Here is a 16,255-nt window from a genome sequence, read left to right on the forward strand (position 1 = left end):
ACCACCAAAGTACATATCTTATTTTTTACTTACATAGCATCATGCACCTAGAACTACCTAGGGCCTACCTTAGGTGTAAATTATATGTAATAAAAGGGGAGTTTAAGGCTTGGCAAGTAGGCTGGGACTCCCCTGGGAGACCCCTGAGTCCATGCCCAGAACCATAACTCTGCCAGTCGAGTACTTACCTAAAAGCCGATAACTCACTTTTCTTCCATAGGCTAACATTGAGTGGTTTCACTTGGAAATTCTTCTAAGTGGTGTGGAGTTTTGGAACTTTAAAATATTCATCTAAAATCAGCCGAACAACGAATTCTGATTTACTCACCTGTTATCAGGAGAGACCTCAGTGCTGCATCTTGGAGCTCAGTACTGACCCTGAAAAGTAATTTTAACCGTACTTACCAGTAACTCGAATTTCCTTCCATGGGATATCATTGCCTGCTTTTTGCTGAAAATTTTCTAAGTGTCGATTTTTGAAACTTACAAATATTCTTTAAAAATCGTACCAACTGTGAAAACGTAATTGTTTACCTGTTTTAGATAGATGTCCCAGTACTGAGCCTAGGAGCCCAGCACTGGATTACAAAAGTAACGAGAACGTACTTTACCCGTAACTTGAATTTTCTTCCATAGGAAACCATTGACTGTTTTTCTGTGAAATTTCTTCTAAGTGTCGATTTTGCAAACATGTAAATATTCCTTAAAAATCGCCTGTATAGGGGAGGAGCCAAGATGGCGACCGGGACGGCAGCGTAGGCTCCCGGCTCCGTGAACCTCCACATCCCGCACAGATATCCTGCATGAGATCCTCAGCCTGCGCTACATGCCCGTGTTGGTGATTGAGAGCGGCAACCGATCGTGTGATCCTGAAGCTTCTAGCGGCGGTACCGCCCGAGAAATGTTCATTTGAAGTTTGCGGCCTGTGCAGCCCTGGAACCGGGACTTCGAGTGGACAACATGGCCGGGCGGCAGTTCAACAACAGCGGCCATTGGTGACCGGGTGGAGTCGGAATACCGAAGCGGCGCGAATATTGGCCTGAATCTCGCTGTGGTCGCTCCTATCACCGAGAGTAGCGTGACGGGTGCATACCCGGGGCGACGATTCCAGGGGTTTATCGGCGATCGCCTGGACCCTCGCCAGTGAACTGATCGGACGCGGCCTGTGGCTCGTCCCGATTTGCGCGGGCTGCTCCCGGTTTTCGCAGACACTGGCCCAGGGGGTGAACGACTGTTACCTGTGACCACACACTGGATACACATTTTGCCTGCCTCCGGACCCTTGTTTGCAGTGACATGGAACTTGACGCGCTTGTGCCTGAGACCCGGTCCCCATCTGGGGTGGCCCTGCCCTGCGGCCATCTTGATAGGATGGACTCTATCATCCTGATCGCCTGTATAACTTAAACGTAGTTTCTCAACTGCTTACAGGTGGTACAGTAGTGCTGGATCTAGGATCCAACACTGACCTAGAAAAAGTAACCATAACCCCACTTACCTGCTAAGTGAATTTCCTTCCATAGGATAACATTGGTAATTTGATCAGCAAAAGTTTCTAAGTGTCAACTTTTAAAATAGCAAAATATTGCTTAAAAATCACAACAGTAACTAAAACAAATTTACTCACTTGTTTCCAAGAACTGTCCCAGGACTGAATCTAGGATCCAGTCCTGGATTTAGAAAAGAATTCCTGAAAGTAATTAATTGCATATAACTTAAAATTCCCATTGAGCTCAATGTATTATTGTGATTCAAATTGTGTTGCCTATTGTAATAAACTGTAACTATGACCTGCAAAAGTCAATTGCCTATTGCAAAGTATTTAACTAAAGCATCTCACTCTGAGAAAGTATATTTTGATACCTATTGTTGGTTCTCAAATAAAACAACAATATCTTTTTTATGCAAACCAATGGCCTAGTGTTCAGTTCTTGAGTGTGTGAGACCATTTGCTGACTGAGTGTGTACAACAAATGTTTTACACTGTACTCTGATACTGCCTTACTGCTCGGCAAGCTACCACTTTAGAGAGTAAGGTTATATCTAACTTTAGCCTCTGCCAAACCTCTGGGGACTGGGGACTCTGTGCACACTGTACCTATTTGGGAACAGTATATACAGAGCCACTTTCTCACAGTAGTGATAAAGTGATTAGAGTCCTACGGCCAACATAAAGATACAGCAAAACGTGAGGTGAAAAGCAAAAAGGTTGCTGGTAGGCCACCTTAAGGATGCCAGGTCTAACAAAAACTGAACTAAGGATAACATGAGTAAAACATCAGGTTTCTCTACTGCATTTGGTGAGACAAGTGGGCCTTCTTTTATCTTCCATTCAAGCAATCTTTGACAGACCCCTTTATTATAGAGCTTTTCAAGGATTAAAGATAAGGCACTTACAAAGGAGTCCCAAATACTCAGAGATGGTTGACTTCTGTAATATGGGTCGTAGACTAAAAGCAGCACAAAAACAGATGCAACAGGGTCCAAAAAACTTGAGTGCCACAAGAGAGTTTGAATGCAAGCGTATCCTTTTACAGATCCAGAGATATACTCATGCAATTTTTATTTTTAGGACAGAACGTGCATGATGAAAAAAACATTGTTTTTAAAAAGCGCATTGCAGAATATTAGTACTTTGATGTGGGAAAACTTCAAAACTTTCAAACAAAATATTTGTAGGCAGCTTACAGCAAGTTGTTGTGGCGAGTGGTTAAGGCGATGGACTAGAAATCCATTGGGGTATCCCCGTGCAGGGTCGAATCCTGCCAACAACGAGAATCTTTTTATTATCGGCTACAATTTCAGAAGTTAACCTTTAGTATTTCTTCCATTTCAGTTTTATAAATAGGTGGCTTATTTTTGTGTCACTATTGCCTCTCCACATATTTGTTATCGCTACCTCTTTCATGTCTTTGCTACACCTCATTCCTACTTTAGCACTGGTGTAAACGCTTCAAATTATTATACCGTTGCTCTCTCATTCATACCTGCGCATGCACTTGAAAGTTAGTTTACCAATAAAAGACGCAAAGAGAGAAATAGAACAAAAGTGCTGGCTGGATTAGCAAACACACTTCATAAAACTGCATTTTCTTTTTTATTCTCCCCCGTGTTACATGCTTAACCTCCCCATGTGTAATTTCTCTTAACCTGCTGTCCCAGGAAGAGAATTTCATCTACAGGCTCTTTCTGTGTTTTTTTCCCTAGTCTGTCTTTCCCATTTCTTAGCTGTGTAACTGTTCCTTTACGCGCTCTATTTAAACGCCATCAATCTCATTTGAGCTCCTTGCTCCCGCTTCTGTTTTCTCCACCTCTGATACTGCCAGTTCTCTCTTTCTCTGTGGTTGGTGGCTACTTTCCTGAGCTTCCGAAGCCACGTGGTTCCTGCCTCTTGTTCTCAGACTTGAATTGGAAAAGGAACCATATTAACAAGCCTTTACCACTCACACACGGCGGAAGTTTATACTTTAATTCAGTGAGCTAAGAAAAGCGTGTTGTGGGTCCCCTACGAGCCATGGTGCTTGCTTCATCATGATTTGGCACCAGTCATTAGCCGCAGCTCTGCTAATGAGCCACTGAGGTCAGTTTCAATATTTACTCAAAAACATAACCATGCAGCCCACCCCTCAACTGTGTATTTATCTTGCTTTTCTGCTGTTCGTGTGATTAGCTGGGATGAGCTCACGGCGACATCCTCCCTATAAAAGTGTAGATGGATCACTCTCTAACTCTTTCTTGCTTCACATACAAATGGCTTGAAAGGTGCAGGGAAGATGCAGGTCTAATAGACAGAATAGAAGGTCTGTGCCAGATCGGTTTCTCTGCATTGGCGTCCCATCACAGGTCAGCAAGTGTAATGTGTGATCTTTGACTCCTGGCATTTCACAAGCAGGCGGCCAGGAAACGGTTTCAGCCTATCAACCACTGAGGAGACGCAGCCTCTGAATGAGGAATGAGGAAGCAATGAATACATCCAGCCTATCACAGGAACAGCCCTGAGTGTTCCGAATTATTAATTCTCCATGTCACTGTACATCATTGAGCCCAAGTAGCTCGCCGTGATCGTATAGTGGTTAGTACTCTGCCTTGTGGCCGCAGCAACCTTGGTTCGAATCCGAGTCACGGCATTGTGGTTGGCAATGTGACGGCAGTTGGGTGTTACTTTTACAGAATTAGCAAATGTACCAGTGGTTTTTGTAAAATGTCTATTATAAACAGATCCTTTCAAATATTTAAACCATCTAACAACAAATGATTTAAACTCGCATGATTATAAGCTGTAGCTATAATGTATTTACTTACATAAATTATCGTTCTTGAACCTATTGGGGGTGGAGGGGGAGCGGAGCTCACCCCCCAGGTGCAGTTGAGTGACCTGTGTTGTGGCTCTCTAGAGGGAAGGCACAAATTTTGCTGTCACCCAGCCCAATCCAAACGTGTATTGGGGCCAGGTATCAGGCAAATAGAGCAGTAAGTGCAGAGAAATGTTCACTCTCTAAAAGAGGCATTTCTAAAATAGTAAAGTTAAATCCAACCTCACCAGTAAGTAGGATTTTCAATAAATAAATAAAGCTACTCCTCTCCGATATGGAATTACCAAATAAAAAGTATAGGGGAATACACAGAGCTAACCTATGAGAGGGGTAGACCTCACAGTAGTGAAAAATGAAATAGACTGTTTGGTACTTACAGGACACGCGAACCACCAAAGTACATATCTTATTTTTTACTTACATAGCATCATGCACCTAGAACTACCTAGGGCCTACCTTAGGTGTAAATTATATGTAATAAAAGGGGAGTTTAAGGCTTGGCAAGTAGGCTGGGACTCCCCTGGGAGACCCCTGAGTCCATGCCCAGAACCATAACTCTGCCAGTCGAGTACTTACCTAAAAGCCGATAACTCACTTTTCTTCCATAGGCTAACATTGAGTGGTTTCACTTGGAAATTCTTCTAAGTGGTGTGGAGTTTTGGAACTTTAAAATATTCATCTAAAATCAGCCGAACAACGACGTCTGATTTACTCACCTGTTATCAGGAGAGACCTCAGTGCTGCATCTTGGAGCTCAGTACTGACCCTGAAAAGTAATTTTAACCGTACTTACCAGTAACTCGAATTTCCTTCCATGGGATATCATTGCCTGCTTTTTGCTGAAAATTTTCTAAGTGTCGATTTTTGAAACTTACAAATATTCTTTAAAAATCGTACCAACTGTGAAAACGTAATTGTTTACCTGTTTTAGATAGATGTCCCAGTACTGAGCCTAGGAGCCCAGCACTGGATTACAAAAGTAACGAGAACGTACTTTACCCGTAACTTGAATTTTCTTCCATAGGAAACCATTGACTGTTTTTCTGTGAAATTTCTTCTGTCGATTTTGCAAACATGTAAATATTCCTTAAAAATCGCCTGTATAACTTAAACGTAGTTTCTCAACTGCTTACAGGTGGTACAGTAGTGCTGGATCTAGGATCCAACACTGACCTAGAAAAAGTAACCATAACCCCACTTACCTGCTAAGTGAATTTCCTTCCATAGGATAACATTGGTAATTTGATCAGCAAAAGTTTCTAAGTGTCAACTTTTAAAATAGCAAAATATTGCTTAAAAATCACAACAGTAACTAAAACGAATTTACTCACTTGTTTCCAAGAACTGTCCCAGGACTGAATCTAGGATCCAGTCCTGGATTTAGAAAAGTAATCCTGAAAGTAATTAATTGCATATAACTTAAAATTCCCATTGAGCTCAATGTATTATTGTGATTCAAATTGTGTTGCCTATTGTAATAAACTGTAACTATGACCTGCAAAAGTCAATTGCCTATTGCAAAGTATTTAACTAAAGCATCTCACTCTGAGAAAGTATATTTTGATACCTATTGTTGGTTCTCAAATAAAACAACAATATCTTTTTTATGCAAACCAATGGCCTAGTGTTCAGTTCTTGAGTGTGTGAGACCATTTGCTGACTGAGTGTGTACAACAAATGTTTTACACTGTACTCTGATACTGCCTTACTGCTCGGCAAGCTACCACTTTAGAGAGTAAGGTTATATCTAACTTTAGCCTCTGCCAAACCTCTGGGGACTGGGGACTCTGTGCACACTGTACCTATTTGGGAACAGTATATACAGAGCCACTTTCTCACAGTAGTGATAAAGTGATTAGAGTCCTACGGCCAACATAAAGATACAGCAAAACGTGAGGTGAAAAGCAAAAAGGTTGCTGGTAGGCCACCTTAAGGATGCCAGGTCTAACAAAAACTGAACTAAGGATAACATGAGTAAAACATCAGGTTTCTCTACTGCATTTGGTGAGACAAGTGGGCCTTCTTTCATCTTCCATTCAAGCAATCTTTGACAGACCCCTTTATTATAGAGCTTTTCAAGGATTAAAGATAAGGCACTTACAAAGGAGTCCCAAATACTCAGAGATGGTTGACTTCTGTAATATGGGTCGTAGACTAAAAGCAGCGCAAAAACAGAGTGCAACAGGGTCCAAAAAACTTGAGTGCCACAAGAGAGTTTGAATGCAAGCGTATCCTTTTACAGATCCAGAGATATACTCATGCAATTTTTATTTTTAGGACAGAACGTGCATGATGAAAAAAACATTGTTTTTAAAAAGCGCATTGCAGAATATTAGTACTTTGATGTGGGAAAACTTCAAAACTTTCAAACAAAATATTTGTAGGCAGCTTACAGCAAGTTGTTGTGGCTGAGTGGTTAAGGCGATGGACTAGAAATCCATTGGGGTATCCCCGCGCAGGTTCGAATCCTGCCAACATCGAGAATCTTTTTATTATCGGCTACAATTTCAGAAGTTAACCTTTAGTATTTCTTCCATTTCAGTTTTATAAATAGGTGGCTTATTTTTGTGTCACTATTGCCTCTCCACATATTTGTTATCGCTACCTCTTTCATGTCTTTGCTACACCTCATTCCTACTTTAGCACTGGTGTAAACGCTTCAAATTATTATACCGTTGCTCTCTCATTCATACCTGCACATGCACTTGAAAGTTACTTTACCAATAAAAGACGCAAAGAGAGAAATAGAACAAAAGTGCTGGCTGGATTAGCAAACACACTTCATAAAACTGCATTTTCTTTTTTATTCTCCCCCGTGTTACATGCTTAACCTCCCCATGTGTAATTTCTCTTAACCTGCTGTCCCAGGAAGAGAATTTCATCTACAGGCTCTTTCTGTGTTTTTTTCCCTAGTCTGTCTTTCCCATTTCTTAGCTGTGTAACTGTTCCTTTACGCACTCTATTTAAACGCCATCAATCTCATTTGAGCTCCTTGCTCCCGCTTCTGTTTTCTCCACCTCTCATACTGCCAGTTCTCTCTTTCTCTGTGGTTGGTGGCTACTTTCCTGAGCTTCCGAAGCCACGTGGTTCCTGCCTCTTGTTCTCAGACTTGAATTGGAAAAGGAACCATATTAACAAGCCTTTACCACTCACACACGGCGGAAGTTTATACTTTAATTCAGTGAGCTAAGAAAAGCGTGTTGTGGGTCCCCTACGAGCCATGGTGCTTGCTTCATCATGATTTGGCACCAGTCATTAGCCGCAGCTCTGCTAATGAGCCACTGAGGTCAGTTTCAATATTTACTCAAAAACATAACCATGCAGCCCACCCCTCAACTGTGTATTTATCTTGCTTTTCTGCTGTTCGTGTGATTAGCTGGGATGAGCTCACGGCGACATCCTCCCTATAAAAGTGTAGATGGATCACTCTCTAACTCTTTCTTGCTTCACATACAAATGGCTTGAAAGGTGCAGGGAAGATGCAGGTCTAATAGACAGAATAGAAGGTCTGTGCCAGGTGGGTTTCTCTGCATTGGTGTCCCATCACAGGTCAGCAAGTGTAATGTGTGATCTTTGACTCCTGGCATTTCACAAGCAGGCGGCCAGGAAACGGTTTCAGCCTATCAACCACTGAGGAGATGCAGCCTCTGAATGAGGAATGAGGAAGCAATGAATACATCCAGCCTATCACAGGAACAGCCCTGAGTGTTCCGAATTATAAATTCTCCATGTCACTGTACATCATTGAGCCCAAGTAGCTCGCCGTGATCGTATAGTGGTTAGTACTCTGCGTTGTGGCCGCAGCTACCTTGGTTCGAATCCGAGTCACGGCATTGTGGTTGGCAATGTCACGGCAGTTGGGTGTTAATTTTACAGAATTAGCACATGTACCAGTGGTTTTTGTAAAATGTCTATTATAAACAGATCCTTTCAAATATTTAAACCATCTAACAACAAATGATTTAAACTCGCATGATTATAAGCTGTAGCTATAATGTATTTACTTACATAAATTATCGTTCTTGAACCTATTGGGGGTGGAGGGGGAGCGGAGCTCATCCCCCAGGTGCAGTTGAGTGACCTGTGTTGTGGCTCTCTAGAGGGAAGGCACAAATTTTGCTGTCACCCAGCCCAATCCAGACGTGTATTGGGGCCAGGTTTCAGGCAAATAGAGCAGTAAGTGCAGAGAAATGTTCACTCTCTAAAAGTGGCATTTCTAAAATAGTAAAGTTAAATCCAACCTCACCAGTAAGTAGGATTTTCAATAAATAAATAAAGCTACTCCTCTCCGATATGGAATTACCAAATAAAAAGTATAGGGGAATACACAGAGCTAACCTATGAGAGGGGTAGACCTCACAGTAGTGAAAAATGAAATAGACTGTTTGGTACTTACAGGACACGCGAACCACCAAAGTACATATCTTATTTTTTACTTACATAGCATCATGCACCTAGGACTACCTAGGGCCTACCTTAGGTGTAAATTATATGTAATAAAAGGGGAGTTTAAGGCTTGGCAAGTAGGCTGGGACTCCCCTGGGAGACCCCTGAGTCTATGCCCAGAACCATAACTCTGCCAGTCGAGTACTTACCTAAAAGCCGATAACTCACTTTTCTTCCATAGGCTAACATTGAGTGGTTTCACTTGGAAATTCTTCTAAGTGGTGTGGAGTTTTGGAACTTTAAAATATTCATCTAAAATCAGCCGAACAACGAATTCTGATTTACTCACCTGTTATCAGGAGAGACCTCAGTGCTGCATCTTGGAGCTCAGTACTGACCCTGAAAAGTAATTTTAACCGTACTTACCAGTAACTCGAATTTCCTTCCATGGGATATCATTGCCTGCTTTTTGCTGAAAATTTTCTAAGTGTCGATTTTTGAAACTTACAAATATACTTTAAAAATCGTACCAACTGTGAAAACGTAATTGTTTACCTGTTTTAGATAGATGTCCCAGTACTGAGCCTAGGAGCCCAGCACTGGATTACAAAAGTAACGAGAACGTACTTTACCCGTAACTTGAATTTTCTTCCATAGGAAACCATTGACCGTTTTTCTGTGAAATTTCTTCTAAGTGTCGATTTTGCAAACATGTAAATATTTCTTAAAAATCGCCTGTATAACTTAAACGTAGTTTCTCAACTGCTTACAGGTGGTACAGTAGTGCTGGATCTAGGATCCAACACTGACCTAGAAAAAGTAACCATAACCCCACTTACCTGCTAAGTGAATTTCCTTCCATAGGATAACATTGGTAATTTGATCAGCAAAAGTTTCTAAGTGTCAACTTTTAAAATAGCAAAATATTGCTTAAAAATCACAACAGTAACTAAAACGAATTTACTCACTTGTTTCCAAGAACTGTCCCAGGACTGAATCTAGGATCCAGTCCTGGATTTAGAAAAGTAATCCTGAAAGTAATTAATTGCATATAACTTAAAATTCCCATTGAGCTCAATGTATTATTGTGATTCAAATTGTGTTGCCTATTGTAATAAACTGTAACTATGACCTGCAAAAGTCAATTGCCTATTGCAAAGTATTTAACTAAAGCATCTCACTCTGAGAAAGTATATTTTGATACCTATTGTTGGTTCTCAAATAAAACAACAATATCTTTTTTATGCAAACCAATGGCCTAGTGTTCAGTTCTTGAGTGTGTGAGACCATTTGCTGACTGAGTGTGTACAACAAATGTTTTACACTGTACTCTGATACTGCCTTACTGCTCGGCAAGCTACCACTTTAGAGAGTAAGGTTATATCTAACTTTAGCCTCTGCCAAACCTCTGGGGACTGGGGACTCTGTGCACACTGTACCTATTTGGGAACAGTATATACAGAGCCACTTTCTCACAGTAGTGATAAAGTGATTAGAGTCCTACGGCCAACATAAAGATACAGCAAAACGTGAGGTGAAAAGCAAAATGGTTGCTGGTAGGCCACCTTAAGGATGCCAGGTCTAACAAAAACTGAACTAAGGATAACATGAGTAAAACATCAGGTTTCTCTACTGCATTTGGTGAGACAAGTGGGCCTTCTTTTATCTTCCATTCAAGCAATCTTTGACAGACCCCTTTATTATAGAGCTTTTCAAGGATTAAAGATAAGGCACTTACAAAGGAGTCCCAAATACTCAGAGATGGTTCACTTCTGTAATATGGGTCGTAGACTAAAAGCAGCGCAAAAACAGAGTGCAACAGGGTCCAAAAAACTTGAGTGCCACAAGAGAGTTTGAATGCAAGCGTATCCTTTTACAGATCCAGAGATATACTCATGCAATTTTTATTTTTAGGACAGAACGTGCATGATGAAAAAAACATTGTTTTTAAAAAGCGCATTGCAGAATATTAATACTTTGATGTGGGAAAACTTCAAAACTTTCAAACAAAATATTTGTAGGCAGCTTACAGCAAGTTGTTGTGGCCGAGTGGTTAAGGTGATGGACTAGAAATCCATTGGGGTATCCCCGCGCAGGTTCGAATCCTGCCAACAACGAGAATCTTTTTATTATCGGCTACAATTTCAGAAGTTAACCTTTAGTATTTCTTCCATTTCAGTTTTATAAATAGGTGGCTTATTTTTGTGTCACTATTGCCTCTCCACATATTTGTTATCGCTACCTCTTTCATGTCTTTGCTACACCTCATTCCTACTTTAGCACTGGTGTAAACGCTTCAAATTATTATACCGTTGCTCTCTCATTCATACCTGCGCATGCACTTGAAAGTTACTTTACCAATAAAAGACGCAAAGAGAGAAATAGAACAAAAGTGCTGGCTGGATTGGCAAACACACTTCATAAAACTGCATTTTCTTTTTTATTCTCCCCCGTGTTACATGCTTAACCTCCCCATGTGTAATTTCTCTTAACCTGCTGTCCCAGGAAGAGAATTCATCTACAGGCTCTTTCTGTGTTTTTTTCCCTAGTCTGTCTTTCCCATTTCTTAGCTGTGTAACTGTTCCTTTACGCGCTCTATTTAAACGCCATCAATCTCATTTGAGCTCCTTGCTCCCGCTTCTGTTTTCTCCACCTCTCATACTGCCAGTTCTCTCTTTCTCTGTGATTGGTGGCTACTTTCCTGAGCTTCTGAAGCCACGTGGTTCCTGCCTCTTGTTGTCAGACTTGAATTGGAAAAGGAACCATATTAACAAGCCTTTACCACTCACACACGGCGGAAGTTTATACTTTAATTCAGTGAGCTAAGAAAAGCGTGTTGTGGGTCCCCTACGAGCCATGGTGCTTGCTTCATCATGATTTGGCACCAGTCATTAGCCGCAGCTCTGCTAATGAGCCACTGAGGTCAGTTTCAATATTTACTCAAAAACATAACCATGCAGCCCTCCCCTCAACTGTGTATTATCTTGCTTTTCTGCTGTTCGTGTGATTAGCTGGGAGGAGCTCACGGCGACATCCTCCCTATAAAAGTGTAGATGGATCACTCTCTAACTCTTTCTTGCTTCACATACAAATGGCTTGAAAGGTGCAGGGAAGATGCAGGTCTAATAGACAGAATAGAAGGTCTGTGCCAGGTGGGTTTCTCTGCATTGGTGTCCCATCACAGGTCCGCAAGTGTATTGTGTGATCTTTGACTCCTGGCATTTCACAAGCAGGCGGCCAGGAAACGGTTTCAGCCTATCAACCACTGAGGAGACGCAGCCTCTGAATGAGGAATGAGGAAGCAATGAATACATCCAGCCTATCACAGGAACAGCCCTGAGTGTTCCGAATTATAAATTCTCCATGTCACTGTATGTCGTTGAGCCCAAGTAGCTCGCCGTGATCGTATAGTGGTTAGTACTCTGCGTTGTGGCCGCAGCAACCTCGGTTCGAATCCGAGTCACGGCATTGTGGTTGGCAATGTCACGGCAGTTGGGTGTTAATTTTACAGAATTAGCAAATGTACCAGTGGTTTTTGTAAAATGTCTATTAAAAACAGATCCTTTCAAATATTTAAACCATCTAACAACAAATGATTTAAACTCGCATGATTATAAGCTGTAGCTATAATGTATTTACTTACATAAATTATCGTTCTTGAACCTATTGGGGGTGGAGGGGGAGCGGAGCTCACCCCCCAGGTGCAGTTGAGTGACCTGTGTTGTGGCTCTCTAGAGGGAAGGCACAAATTTTGCTGTCACCCAGCCCAATCCAGACGTGTATTGGGGCCAGATATCAGGCAAATAGAGCAGTAAGTGCAGAGAAATGTTCACTCTCTAAAAGAGGCATTTCTAAAATAGTAAAGTTAAATCCAACCTCACCAGTAAGTAGGATTTTCAATAAATAAATAAAGCTACTCCTCTCCGATATGGAATTACCAAATAAAAAGTATAGGGGAATACACAGAGCTAACCTATGAGAGGGGTAGACCTCACAGTAGTGAAAAATGAAATAGACTGTTTGGTACTTACAGGACACGCGAACCACCAAAGTACATATCTTATTTTTTACTTACATAGCATCATGCACCTAGAACTACCTAGGGCCTACCTTAGGTGTAAATTATATGTAATAAAAGGGGAGTTTAAGGCTTGGCAAGTAGGCTGGGACTCCCCTGGGAGACCCCTGAGTCCATGCCCAGAACCATAACTCTGCCAGTCGAGTACTTACCTAAAAGCCGATAACTCACTTTTCTTCCATAGGCTAACATTGAGTGGTTTCACTTGGAAATTCTTCTAAGTGGTGTGGAGTTTTGGAACTTTAAAATATTCATCTAAAATCAGCCGAACAACGAATTCTGATTTACTCACCTGTTATCAGGAGAGACCTCAGTGCTGCATCTTGGAGCTCAGTACTGACCCTGAAAAGTAATTTTAACCGTACTTACCAGTAACTCGAATTTCCTTCCATGGGATATCATTGCCTGCTTTTTGCTGAAAATTTTCTAAGTGTCGATTTTTGAAACTTACAAATATACTTTAAAAATCGTACCAACTGTGAAAACGTAATTGTTTACCTGTTTTAGATAGATGTCCCAGTACTGAGCCTAGGAGCCCAGCACTGGATTACAAAAGTAACGAGAACGTACTTTACCCGTAACTTGAATTTTCTTCCATAGGAAACCATTGACCGTTTTTCTGTGAAATTTCTTCTAAGTGTCGATTTTGCAAACATGTAAATATTCCTTAAAAATCGCCTGTATAACTTAAACGTAGTTTCTCAACTGCTTACAGGTGGTACAGTAGTGCTGGATCTAGGATCCAACACTGACCTAGAAAAAGTAACCATAACCCCACTTACCTGCTAAGTGAATTTCCTTCCATAGGATAACATTGGTAATTTGATCAGCAAAAGTTTCTAAGTGTCAACTTTTAAAATAGCAAAATATTGCTTAAAAATCACAACAGTAACTAAAACGAATTTACTCACTTGTTTCCAAGAACTGTCCCAGGACTGAATCTAGGATCCAGTCCTGGATTTAGAAAAGTATTCCTGAAAGTAATTAATTGCATATAACTTAAAATTCCCATTGAGCTCAATGTATTATTGGGATTCAAATTGTGTTGCCTATTGTAATAAACTGTAACTATGACCTGCAAAAGTCAATTGCCTATTGCAAAGTATTTAACTAAAGCATCTCACTCTGAGAAAGTATATTTTGATACCTATTGTTGGTTCTCAAATAAAACAACAATATCTTTTTTATGCAAACCAATGGCCTAGTGTTCAGTTCTTGAGTGTGTGAGACCATTTGCTGACTGAGTGTGTACAACAAATGTTTTACACTGTACTCTGATACTGCCTTACTGCTCGGCAAGCTACCACTTTAGAGAGTAAGGTTATATCTAACTTTAGCCTCTGCCAAACCTCTGGGGACTGGGGACTCTGTGCACACTGTACCTATTTGGGAACAGTATATACAGAGCCACTTTCTCACAGTAGTGATAAAGTGATTAGAGTCCTACGGCCAACATAAAGATACAGCAAAACATGAGGTGAAAAGCAAAAAGGTTGCTGGTAGGCCACCTTAAGGATGCCAGGTCTAACAAAAACTGAACTAAGGATAACATGAGTAAAACATCAGGTTTCTCTACTGCATTTGGTGAGACAAGTGGGCCTTCTTTTATCTTCCATTCAAGCAATCTTTGACAGACCCCTTTATTATAGAGCTTTTCAAGGATTAAAGATAAGGCACTTACAAAGGAGTCCCAAATACTCAGAGATGGTTGACTTCTGTAATATGGGTCGTAGACTAAAAGCAGCGCAAAATCAGAGTGCAACAGGGTCCAAAAAACTTGAGTGCCACAAGAGAGTTTGAATGCAAGCGTATCCTTTTACAGATCCAGAGATATACTCATGCAATTTTTGTTTTTAGGACAGAACGTGCATGATGAAAAAAACATTGTTTTTAAAAAGCGCATTGCAGAATATCAGTACTTTGATGTGGGAAAACTTCAAAACTTTCAAACAAAATATTTGTAGGCAGCTTACAGCAAGTTGTTGTGGCCGAGTGGTTAAGGCGATGGACTAGAAATCCATTGGGGTATCCCCGCGCAGGTTCGAATCCTGCCAACAACGAGAATCTTTTTATTATCGGCTACAATTTCAGAAGTTAACCTTTAGTATTTCTTCCATTTCAGTTTTATAAATAGGTGGCTTATTTTTGTGTCACTATTGCCTCTCCACATATTTGTTATCGCTACCTCTTTCATGTCTTTGCTACACCTCATTCCTACTTTAGCACTGGTGTAAACGCTTCAAATTATTATACCGTTGCTCTCTCATTCATACCTGCGCATGCACTTGAAAGTTACTTTACCAATAAAAGACGCAAAGAGAGAAATAGAACAAAAGTGCTGGCTGGATTGGCAAACACACTTCATAAAACTGCATTTTCTTTTTTATTCTCCCCCGTGTTACATGCTTAACCTCCCCATGTGTAATTTCTCTTAACCTGCTGTCCCAGGAAGAGAATTTCATCTACAGGCTCTTTCTGTGTTTTTTTCCCTAGTCTGTCTTTCCCATTTCTTAGCTGTGTAACTGTTCCTTTACGCGCTCTATTTAAACGCCATCAATCTCATTTGAGCTCCTTGCTCCCGCTTCTGTTTTCTCCACCTCTCATACTGCCAGTTCTCTCTTTCTCTGTGGTTGGTGGCTACTTTCCTGAGCTTCCGAAGCCACGTGGTTCCTGCCTCTTGTTCTCAGACTTGAATTGGAAAAGGAACCATATTAACAAGCCTTTACCACTCACACACGGCGGAAGTTTATACTTTAATTCAGTGAGCTAAGAAAAGCGTGTTGTGGGTCCCCTACGAGCCATGGTGCTTGCTTCATCATGATTTGGCACCAGTCATTAGCCGCAGCTCTGCTAATGAGCCACTGAGGTCAGTTTCAATATTTACTCAAAAACATAACCATGCAGCCCACCCCTCAACTGTGTATTTATCTTGCTTTTCTGCTGTTCGTGTGATTAGCTGGGATGAGCTCACGGCGACATCCTCCCTATAAAAGTGTAGATGGATCACTCTCTAACTCTTTCTTGCTTCACATACAAATGGCTTGAAAGGTGCAGGGAAGATGCAGGTCTAATAGACAGAATAGAAGGTCTGTGCCAGGTGGGTTTCTCTGCATTGGTGTCCCATCACAGGTCAGCAAGTGTAATGTGTGATCTTTGACTCCTGGCATTTCACAAGCAGGCGGCCAGGAAACGGTTTCAGCCTATCAACCACTGAGGAGATGCAGCCTCTGAATGAGGAATGAGGAAGCAATGAATACATCCAGACTATCACAGGAACAGCCCTGAGTGTTCCGAATTATAAATTCTCCATGTCACTGTACATCATTGAGCCCAAGTAGCTCGCCGTGATCGTATAGTGGTTAGTACTCTGCGTTGTGGCCGCAGCTACCTTGGTTCGAATCCGAGTCACGGCATTGTGGTTGGCAATGTCACGGCAGTTGGGTGTTAATTTTACAGAATTAGCACATGTACCAGTGGT

The 16,255-nt window shown here is 41.2% G+C and overlaps 7 non-coding genes across 7 annotated transcripts; all 7 read left to right on the forward strand.

The window, feature by feature from the left end:
• The first annotated feature begins 2,693 nt into the window (after nucleotides 1-2,693).
• Nucleotides 2,694-2,774, forward strand: TRNAS-AGA (transfer RNA serine (anticodon AGA)). Its single transcript has one exon. It is a non-coding gene; the product is annotated as a tRNA-Ser (tRNA).
• Nucleotides 2,775-6,711: 3,937 nt separating this feature from the next.
• Nucleotides 6,712-6,793, forward strand: TRNAS-AGA (transfer RNA serine (anticodon AGA)). The gene has a single exon. It is a non-coding gene; the product is annotated as a tRNA-Ser (tRNA).
• Nucleotides 6,794-8,074: 1,281 nt separating this feature from the next.
• On the forward strand, nucleotides 8,075-8,146 carry TRNAH-GUG (transfer RNA histidin (anticodon GUG)). The gene has a single exon. It is a non-coding gene; the product is annotated as a tRNA-His (tRNA).
• A 2,588-nt stretch (nucleotides 8,147-10,734) lies between these two features.
• Nucleotides 10,735-10,816, forward strand: TRNAS-AGA (transfer RNA serine (anticodon AGA)). Its single transcript has one exon. It is a non-coding gene; the product is annotated as a tRNA-Ser (tRNA).
• Nucleotides 10,817-12,095: 1,279 nt separating this feature from the next.
• Nucleotides 12,096-12,167, forward strand: TRNAH-GUG (transfer RNA histidin (anticodon GUG)). Its single transcript has one exon. It is a non-coding gene; the product is annotated as a tRNA-His (tRNA).
• A 2,588-nt stretch (nucleotides 12,168-14,755) lies between these two features.
• TRNAS-AGA (transfer RNA serine (anticodon AGA)) lies at nucleotides 14,756-14,837 on the forward strand. Its single transcript has one exon. It is a non-coding gene; the product is annotated as a tRNA-Ser (tRNA).
• A 1,281-nt stretch (nucleotides 14,838-16,118) lies between these two features.
• On the forward strand, nucleotides 16,119-16,190 carry TRNAH-GUG (transfer RNA histidin (anticodon GUG)). Its single transcript has one exon. It is a non-coding gene; the product is annotated as a tRNA-His (tRNA).
• The last annotated feature ends 65 nt before the right edge of the window (nucleotides 16,191-16,255 follow it).

The sequence above is a fragment of the Triturus cristatus genome, chromosome 12, assembly GCF_964204655.1.
Source record: "Triturus cristatus chromosome 12, aTriCri1.1, whole genome shotgun sequence".
Taxonomy (NCBI): domain Eukaryota; kingdom Metazoa; phylum Chordata; class Amphibia; order Caudata; family Salamandridae; genus Triturus; species Triturus cristatus.